Here is a 10,130-nt window from a genome sequence, read left to right as displayed (position 1 = left end):
AAGTTTTTTCTCTCTCAATACAAGCCTCTAGGCAAAAGCAAAATACAAAAGTGAGAGATATATAAACAGAATAAATCAAAAGACTCCAAAAAGTATCTATGATCTTCTGCTTCTGTCACCATCAGAGCAACTCACCGAGGTGGGTTGCAACCTGCGTCTGAAAATAACAACAGAAATATGGTATGAGAACCGGAGATTCTCAGTATGGTAACAGTGCCCAATGATGTAAGATATAAGACCCCGAGACGCAAAGACAATCCTAGACTTCATATCCATCACAAGATTCAATCTTACGAAATATCTAAAACAGTAAAGCATATACAAAACCTTAACATAACTTAAACCTTAACATATTAAAAAGGTAATCTAACTTAGAGGATTTTTTAGTCTAACAGTTCTCCGCTGTTCCACAGCCTTCACCAACCTATCCTGCATGCGATCCCATCGCCACCGCCTTCCGAACCTCCTAAATCCCAGTAGAAAACACAGATAATTTCAATGCAAGTAAAACACAGGTAGAAGCATATAAGACAAGTAATTCAAGTAAGCAATTAGGCATGTTATACAAATAGGCAAACCATTACAAGTAGTCAAAGCATACAAACAGATAGAAAATACATATGATGAATGCCTGTCCTACTGGCTGTGATATCACATTGTCGGTTCAACTGCTAACCCGACACACCTCCCGAGATATGGTGCTCGGATCATCGTCCAAGATGTTGTGCCTGCACACTCTATTGATCCGAAGGGATGCGAGCGGGATACTCTTGCCACAGACCTCACATCTCAACGTAAGCGGGATTGACCACCGTCCTTATGCTGCCGCCGCTACCTCGACAGGAGGGATTAACCACCGTCCCTGCCAGGTGCATAGCGTCTCATCAATCTTAGTATGAAACAGTAGTTCAGTGGTTTTCAGAAAACATTTTCAACATATCATGGATCCATCTTTTTATTTCGAGTCCTCGACTCATCTCAACCACTGTCAACTCAACAATTCCATTTTGAACTCATCAGTTCATCAGTTTTCAATTCATATATCAATCTACATTCACACGCCACCAAACCCATCCTCAGTACACGAGAAACCTAAGCCTCCATTTTCTAATTTTTCAAAATAATATCAACTAATTCTCTTAAGTTCTTTCCCATGTTTTGATATCCAAAATTTAGCTCAAGAGTTTTAAAATAGTGTCACAGAAGCTTACAATCTTGCTGGGAAGGTGAAATAGTTGTAAACAAAGTTTAAGTTTAAGAAACAGGGCGTGGGCGTACGCACAGGGGTGTGCGTGCGCATGCCCAAAGAGATTTTTAAAATGCGTGCGTACGCATAGAGGTGTGCGTACGCATAGGTACCAAAATTTGCAATGCTGTTTGCTCATACAAGGCATGCTAGCACCCTCAACAGACTTCCCTTCCCAACTTGTGCATGCACACAGGGCTGTGCGTGCACACAGGTTGTAAAACATCATTGGTTGTGTGCGCGCACAGGTTGTACTAGCGCTCTAAGCAGGAGCCATTCCCCTACGTGTGCGTACGCACAAGGCTGTGCGTGCGCACATACCAGAAATAACAAAATTCTGCAACTTTGCAGAATTTCAGATTTTAACACTAAACTTTGAATGATCATAACTCCCTGTACAGAAACCCAAAATTTGCAAACTTTATATCGATTCGAAGAGTTTTCAATAAATTTTAATTCTAAATAAATTTCAACCAATTTCAAAGACTGAGGCATAAGTTATGATCAGACAAAATTCACCGAAATTCCCTTTTTACCAAAAGCCACAAGTACTCAATTTTTCCGAATTCTCAAACCACATCCAACCAAAACAATACCAAACTCCCATTGACGAACTGGATTTCTGTCTGTCAGTAAAGAATTTTATAAAATTAATCGCGTTGTAAGTATAGTTTCTAAACCAACAGAAAATCCTTTCGTACAAAAACTTTGGTTGTCACAAGTAACAAAACCCAATAAAATTTATAACCGAAGTATTCAAACCTCAGATCATCTTCTCAAGGAATTGCAGGAAAGTATGATTTATTATTGCTTATGAAAAAAGGTGTATTTTTTGGGTTTTTGAAATAGAGAACAAGTAATTTAAATGGCAAGAAAAATAAATTAATAATTATAAAGAAAACTCTTGGCAAGGTATAAGAACTGGAAATCCTATCCTAGTTATCCTTATCAGGTGTGATGAGAATTAGATTCTGCTCCCACTTAATTAACCCTTACTAAATAAAGGTAAGTCAAGTGGATTAATTAACTTGATTCCTCAGTCCTAGTCAACTCCTATGGAAAGACTAGCCTTAGAGGGATCCAAATCAATCAGCAATCCTAATTTTCAATCAACTGCTGAGTTTGATAACTCAAGTGTTACCAATTACTTAACCAAAGCAAAAAGGGAGAAAATATACTTGAATAAAAATTCCTTTAGATGGGAAGCAGCAGTAACATAAATAAAAGAAAGAAATCTTAAATCTGAAATACCTCAAATTATATTAAATAAAGAAATCAACTTTAACATGAAGTTCATAAGCCAAATTGAAAAAATAAATAACAATTAAAGTAATAAAATAAATAAAAGTAGAAAATAAAATAAAGGAATATTGAACCTGGAATGAAGAGAAGTAGCCTAATCATAATAGAAATCCTAAATCCTAAGAGAGAGGAGAGAGCCTCTCTCTCTAAAAACTACATCTAAACCTAAAATTGTGTATTTGAAAGTATGAATTGTATGAATGAATGGATCGATTTTCCCACTTTATAGCCTCTAATCTGTGTTTTCTAGGCCAAAAACTGGGTCAAAAATAGCGCCAGAAATCGCCCACGTACAGGTCGCTGCAAAGTCACGCGTTAGCGTCGTCCACGCGTTCGCGCGGATTGCATTTTTTTCAGGTCACGCGTCCGTGTGATACACGCATGCGCGTCACCTATCTTCGAGCCAGATATGGCAAATTATATATCGTTGCGAATCCCTGGATATTAGCTTTCCAATGCAACTGGAACCGCCTCATTTGGACTTCTATAGCTCATGTTATGGTCGATTTAGTACCAAGAGGTCAGGGCTGACAACATTAGCAATTCCTTCAGTTTCTTGTATTCTTTCCATTTTTGCAAGCTTTCTTTCCATCCTGTAAGCCATTCCTGCCCTATAATCTCTGAAAATACTTAACACACATATCATGAAATTGAATGATAATAAGAGAGGATTATTAATTAGTAATTTTAAGACCAAAGAAGCATGTTTTCAATCATAGCACAAAATCAGGAAGGAAAAATGTAAACTCATGCTATTACATGAATAAGTGAGTAAAGAATTGATATAAACCACTCAATTGAGCATAAGATAAACCATAAAATAGTCGTTTATCAACCTCCCCACACTTAAACATTAGCATGTCCTCATGCTAAGCTCAAGAGAAGCTATAAGAGAGTGAAGAGGAATGGTAGAAAGTATGTAATGCAACCTATCTATATGAATGCAACTACATGCAAAATGCTTTCATCTACTTGGTTAAAAGTAAAAAAATCTTTTAAGAACAAATATGAACTGGATTTCACTAATTCAAATCATAAAATAAAGTACAAGTAAACTTGTAAAAGAAAATAGCTCGTGAAAGCCGGGAACAAAGAATCGAGCATCGAACCCTCGCTGGAAGTGTATGCACTCTAATCACTCAAGTGTTTAAGGTTTGACTCTCTCAATTCTCTACTAACCTTTCTTTCTAAGGCTTGATTTTTGATGAGCGGATAATTTATACGCTTTTTGGCATTGTTTTTAGTATCTTTTTAGTATATTTTAATTAGTTTTTATTATATTTTTATTACTTTTTAAATAAAAATCATATTTCTGGACTTTACTATGAGTTTGTGTGTTTTTCTATGATTTTAGGTATTTTCTGGCTGAAATTGAGGGACCTGAGCAAAAATCTGATTCAGAGGCTGAAAAAGGGCTGCAGATGCTGTTGGATTCTGACCTCCCTGCACTCAAGTGGATTTTCTGGAGCTACAGAAGCCCAATTGGCACGCTCTCAATTGCGTTGGAAAGTAGACATCCTGGGCTTTCCAGCAATATATAATAGTTCATACTTTGCCTGAGATTTGATGGCCCAAAAAGGCGTTCCAAGTCAGCTCAAGAATTCTGGCGTTTAACTCCAAAACTGGCACAAAAGCTGGAGTTAAACGCCCAAACTGGCACAAAAGCTAGCATTTAACTCCAAGAAAAGTCTCTACATATGGAAGCTTCAATGCTCAGCCCAAGCACATACCAAGTGGGCCCGGAAGATGATTTATGCAGTAATTACTCATTTCTGTAACCCTAGGCTACTAGTTCTCTATAAATAGGACCTTTTACTATTGTATTTTTCATCTTGGTTCTTCTGGTTCCCTCTCTGGGGCCGAAGCCAATGACCTCCATTATCACTTTTGTATTTTCAATGGTGGAGTTTCTACACACCATAGATTAAGGTGTGGAGCTCTGCTGTTCTTCATGAATTAATGTAAAGTACTGTTGTTTTTCTATTCAACTCAAGTCTATTTCTTCTCCAAGATATTCATTCGCACCCAAGAACATGATGAATGTGATGATTATGTGACACTTATCACCATTCTCACCTATGAACGCATGACTGACAACCACTTCCGTTCTACATGCAAACAAGCTTGGGTTTCTAATCTAAGATTAGAACCTTCGTGGTATAGGCTAGAATTATTGGCGGCCATTCCTGAGATCCGGAATGTCTAAACCTTATCTGTGGTATTCTGAGTAGGATCTGGGAAGGGATGACTGTGACGAGTTTCAAACTCGCGATTGTTGGGCGTGTGACAGACGCAAAAGGATCAATGGATCCTATTCCAACATGATCGAGAACCGACAGATGATTAGTCGTGTGGTGACAGCGCATTTGGAATGTTTTCACTGGGAGGACGGGAAGTAGCCATTGAAAATGGTGATGCCCAACATAAAGCTTGCCATGGAAAGGAGTATGAATGATTGGAAGAAGGCAATAGGAAGGCAGAGGTTCAGGAGGAACAAAGCATCTTCATACGCTTATCTGAAATCCAACCAAAGAATTACATAAGTATCTCTATCTTTATTTTATGTTTTATTTAATTATCAATTCTCCATCACCATCTGAATCCGCCTGACTGAGATTTACAAGGTGACCATAGCTTGCTTCAAGCCGACAGTCTCCGTGGGATCGACCCTTACTCACGTAAGGTATTACTTGGACGACCCAGTGCACTTACTGGTTAGTTGTGCAGAATTGTGACAAAGTGTGATTCACGTTTGAGAGCTCCAAGTCCTTTGGCACCATTGTTGATGATCACAATTTTGTGCACTAAGTTTTTGGCGCCGTTGCCGGGGATTGTTCGAGTTTGGACAACTGACGGTTCATCTTGTTGCTTAGATTAGGTAATTTTATTTTTTATTTTCGAAAAATTTTTTCTTAAAAATACAAAAAAATTTTCTATTTTGTTCTTCAGAGTTTTTAAGAATGAATTCTAGAGTTTCATGATGATTTGTTGAAGTCTGGCTGGCTGTGAAGCCATGTCTAATCTTATTGGACCGAGGTTTCAACTTATCATCACAAGAGCTTGTTGGTTTCTATCAATTTTGCTGTTGTTAGCAATGATCTGCTAAAGCTTGGCTGGCCATTGGCCATGTCTAGTGTTTTGGACCGGAGCTTTCATTGAAAGCTTGGCTGGCTAGTAAGCCATGTCTAATTCCTGGACTGGAGTCTTAGACTAGCATTGCAATGATTCCTGGAACTCTTATTAAAAATTTTGAATCCCTTTATTCTCTTTTCCACTCAATTTTCGAAAAATCACAAAAAAATTATAAAACCATAAAAATCAAAAAAAAAATTTATGTTTCTTGTTTGAGTCTAGTATCAATTTTTAAGTTAGGTGTCAATTGCATGACCTTCTTCTTCTTGCATTTTTCGAATATATGCATATTGTTCTTCATTGATCTTCAAGTTGTTCTTGATGATTTCATTGCTCTGTTCTTTAAATTCTTTTGTTTTATGTGTTTTGTTGTTTCTCATATGCATTCTCAATTTGTTAGTGTCTCTTATATGAAAATTTTTAAGTTTAGTGTCCTGCATGCATTGTTTGTTTGATTTGAGTTTCCTAAGATTAGTTGTATTTTGATTGTTTCTCATCATTGAAAAATTCAAAAAAATTCTCAAAACTATGTCTTTTCAAGTCAATAATACAGAGAATTGAAGACTCAGAACATTCAGCAGAGGAATCAAACAGAAAAAGCTGGGCATTCAAAACGCCCAGTGAAGAAGGAAAAATGGCGTTTAAACGCCAGCCAGGGTACCTGGATGGGCGTTTAATGCCCAGAAAGGTAGCATTTTGGGCGTTAAACGCCAGAATGGATGTCATTCTGGGCGTTTAACGCCAGAAGGACACTAGAGGGAAGATTTTGTTTTTAATCCAAATTTTTTTCAAATCTTCATAATTTTTCAAAATCAAATCTTTTTCAAATCATATCTTTTCAATCATATCTCTTCAAAATCAATTTCTTTCCAATTTTTATTTATTATTATTTTTGAAAATCCTTGCTACAATTAATGATTTACTTCAAAATTTTCAAGTTGTTACTTGCATATTAAGAAAGGATCAAATTTTAAATTTTAAGAATCATATCTTTTAATTTCTTGTTAGTCAAGTAATCAACTTTAATTTTAAAACTTTCTTTTTTTAAAATTGATTTTCAATCATATCTTCTCAATCATATCTTTTCAATCACATCTTTTTCAAAATTAACTCTCAATCATATCTTTTTTATTTTTAATTTCAAAATCTTTTTCAACAATCACTTAATTTCTTTCCTAATCTCAATTTTTGAAAATCTCAATCAAATTTTCAAATTTATTTTATTATTTCAAAATATTTTTAAATTATTTTCAAAAATTCTTCCCCTCTTCTCACATCCTTCTATTTAAGGGACTAACACTCCTCCTCAAGGTGCAATTCGAACTCTATCCCTCTTGATAAGTTCGAATTCTCTTCTATCTACCTCCTCCTTCTACTCTTCTTTTCCTCTGACACCTCAAGGAATCTCTATACTGTGACATAGAGGATTCCATACTTTCTTGTTCTCTTCTCTTTCATATGAGCAGGAGCAAAGATAATGGCATACTTGTTCAAGCTGATCCTGAATCTGAAAGGACCTTGAAGAGAAATCTAAGAGAAGCTAAAGCACAACTCTCTCTAAAGGGCCTAACAGAGCTCTTCAAGGAGGAAGAAGCCATGGCAGCCGAAAACAACAATGCCAACAATGCAAGGAAGGTGTTGGGTGACTTTACTGCACCTACTCCCGACTTCTATGGGAGAAGCATCTCAATCCCTGCCATTGGAGCAAACAACTTTGAGCATAAACCTCAATTAGTTTCTCTAATGCAACAGAATTGCAAATTTCATGGACTTCCATTGGAAGATCCTCATCAGTTCTTAGCTGAATTCTTGCAAATCTGTGACACTGTCAAGACCAATGGGGTTAATCCTGAGGTCTACATACTTATGCTCTTCCCTTTTGCTGTAAGAGACAGAGCTAGGACATGGTTGGACTCACAACCTAAAGAAAGCCTGAACTCTTGGGAAAAGCTAGTCAATGCCTTCTTGGCAAAGTTCTTTCCACCTCAAAAATTGAGCAAGCTTAGAGTGGAAGTCCAAACCTTCAGACAGAAGGAAGGTGAATCCCTCTATGAAGCTTGGGAAAGATACAAGCAATTGATCAGAAGGTGCCCTTCTGACATGCTTTCAGAATGGAGTATCATAGGAATCTTCTATGATAGTCTGTCTGAACTGTCCAAGATGTCATTGGACAGCTCTGCTGGAGGATCTCTTCATTTGAAGAAGACGCCTGTAGAAGCTCAGGAACTCATTGAGATGGTTTCAAATAACCAATTCATGTACACTTCTGAAAGGAACCCTGTGAATAATGGGACAACTCAGAAGAAAGGAGTTCTTGAGATTGATACTCTGAATGCCATACTGGCTCAGAATAAAATATTGACCCAACAAGTCAATATGATTTCTCAGAGTCTGTCTGGAATGCAAGCAGCAACAGGCAGTACTAAGGAAGCTTCCTCTGAAGAAGAAGCTTATGATCCTAAGAACCTAGCAATAGAAGAGGTGAATTACATGGGAGAACCCTATAGAAACACCTACAATCCTTCATGGAAAAATCATCCAAATCTCTCATGGAAGGATCAACAGAGACCTCAGCAAGGTTTCAACAACAGTAATGGTGGAAGAAACAGGTTTAGCAATAGCAAACCTTTTCCATCATCTTTTCAGCAACAGACAGAGAATTCTAAGCAGAGCCCCTCTGACTTAGCAACCATAGTCTCTGATCTAATTAAAACCACTCAAAGTTTCATGATTGAAACAAGGTCCTCCATTAGAAATTTGGAGGCACAAGTGGGTCAGCTGAGTAAGAAAATTACTGAACTCCCTCCTAGTACTCTCCCAAGCAATACAGAAGAGAATCTAAAGAGAGAGTGCAAGGCCATAAACACGTCTCACATGGCCGAATCTGGAGAGGAGGAAGAGGTTACTGAAGAGCAAGTTGCTAAGTATCTTGGAGCAATCATGAAGCTAAATGCCAAGTTATTTGGTAATGAGACTTGGGAAGATGAACCTCCATTGCTCATCAAAGAACTGGATGACTTGACTAGGCAGAAACTACCTCTGAAGAGACAAGACCATGGAAAATTCTTAATCCCTTGTACCATAGGCACCATGACCTTTGAGAAGGCTCTGTGTGACCTGAGGTCAAGTATAAACCTTATGCCTCTCTCTGTAATGGAGAAGCTAGGGATCATTGAGGTACAAGCTGCTAGAATCTCACTAGAGATGGCAGACAATTCAAAGAAACAAGCTTATGGACTTATAGAGGATGTCTTGGTAAAGGTTGAAGGCCACTACATCCCTGCTGACTTCATAATCCTAGAGACTGGGAAGTGTATGGATGAATCTATCATCCTTGGCAGACCCTTCCTAGCCACAGCAAAAGCTGTGATTGATGTTGACAGAGGAGAATTGATCATTCAAGTGAATGAAGACTCCCTTGTGTTTAAAGCTCAAGGATATCCCTCTGTAACCATGGAGAGGAAGCATGAAGAGCTTCTCTCAATACAGAGTCAAACAGAGCCCCCACAGTCAAACTCTAAGTTTGGTGTTGGGAGGCCACAACCAAACTTTAAGTTTGGTGTTGAACCCCCACATTCAAACTCTAAGTTTGGTATTGGGAGGTTCCAACATTGCTCTAAACATCTGTGAGGCTCCATGAGAGCCCACTGTCAAGCTATTGACATTAAAGAAGCGCTTGTTGGGAGGCAACCCAACCTTTAATTATCTATGTTAAATTTCTCTTTTCTTTTGTTATTTTATGTTTTTTGTAGGTTGATGATCATGTGAAGTCACAAAAACAATTGAAAAAGCAAAAACAGAAGGAAAAATAGTATTAAAAATAGAACACCCTGGAGGAGAAACTTACTGGCATTTAAACGCCAGTAAGGGTAGCAGAATGGGCGTTAAACGCCCAGTTTGGCACCATTCTGGGCGTTTAACGCCAGAAATGGGCACCAGACTGGCGTTTAACGCCAGGAATGGGCAAGAAGCTGGCGTTAAACGCTAGAAATGGGCAGTAGCCTGGCGTTTAACGCCAGGATTGGCAGAAATGGGCGTTTTTGCACGCCACTTGGTGCAGGGATGAGATATCCTTGATACCTCAAGATCTGTGGACCCCACAGGATTCCCACCTACCCAAACCCACCCATAATGGCCGAACCATGCCCCCCTCTCCACTTCTATATAAATCCATCTTCACTCCTTCATTTACACACAACATAAACACCACTTCTCCCCCTTGGCCGAAACACTAAGCCCCTCCATCTCCACTATTTCTTCTTCTTCTACTCTCTTTTTTCTTCTTTTGCTCGAGGACGAGCAAACCTTCTAAGTTTGGTGTGGTAAAAGCTAAAGCTTTTTTTATTTTTCCATAACCATTTATGGCACCAAAGGCCGAAGAAACCTCTAGAAAGAGGAAAGGGAAGGCAAAAGCTTCCACCTCCGAGTCATGGGAGATGAAGAGATTCCT

The 10,130-nt window shown here is 38.2% G+C and overlaps 1 non-coding gene across 1 annotated transcript; it reads right to left on the bottom strand.

Moving 5' to 3' along the window:
- Positions 1–7,678: 7,678 nt before the first annotated feature.
- On the bottom strand, positions 7,679–7,786 carry LOC112767745 (small nucleolar RNA R71). Its single transcript, XR_003185185.1, has one exon. It is a non-coding gene; the product is annotated as a small nucleolar RNA R71 (small nucleolar RNA).
- Positions 7,787–10,130: the final 2,344 nt, after the last annotated feature.

Source organism: Arachis hypogaea, chromosome 17, assembly GCF_003086295.3.
Source record: "Arachis hypogaea cultivar Tifrunner chromosome 17, arahy.Tifrunner.gnm2.J5K5, whole genome shotgun sequence".
NCBI classification, from domain to species: Eukaryota; Viridiplantae; Streptophyta; class Magnoliopsida; order Fabales; family Fabaceae; genus Arachis; species Arachis hypogaea.
Note: the sequence above shows the minus strand (reverse complement) of the source record. Positions and strands in the feature narration are given on the sequence as shown.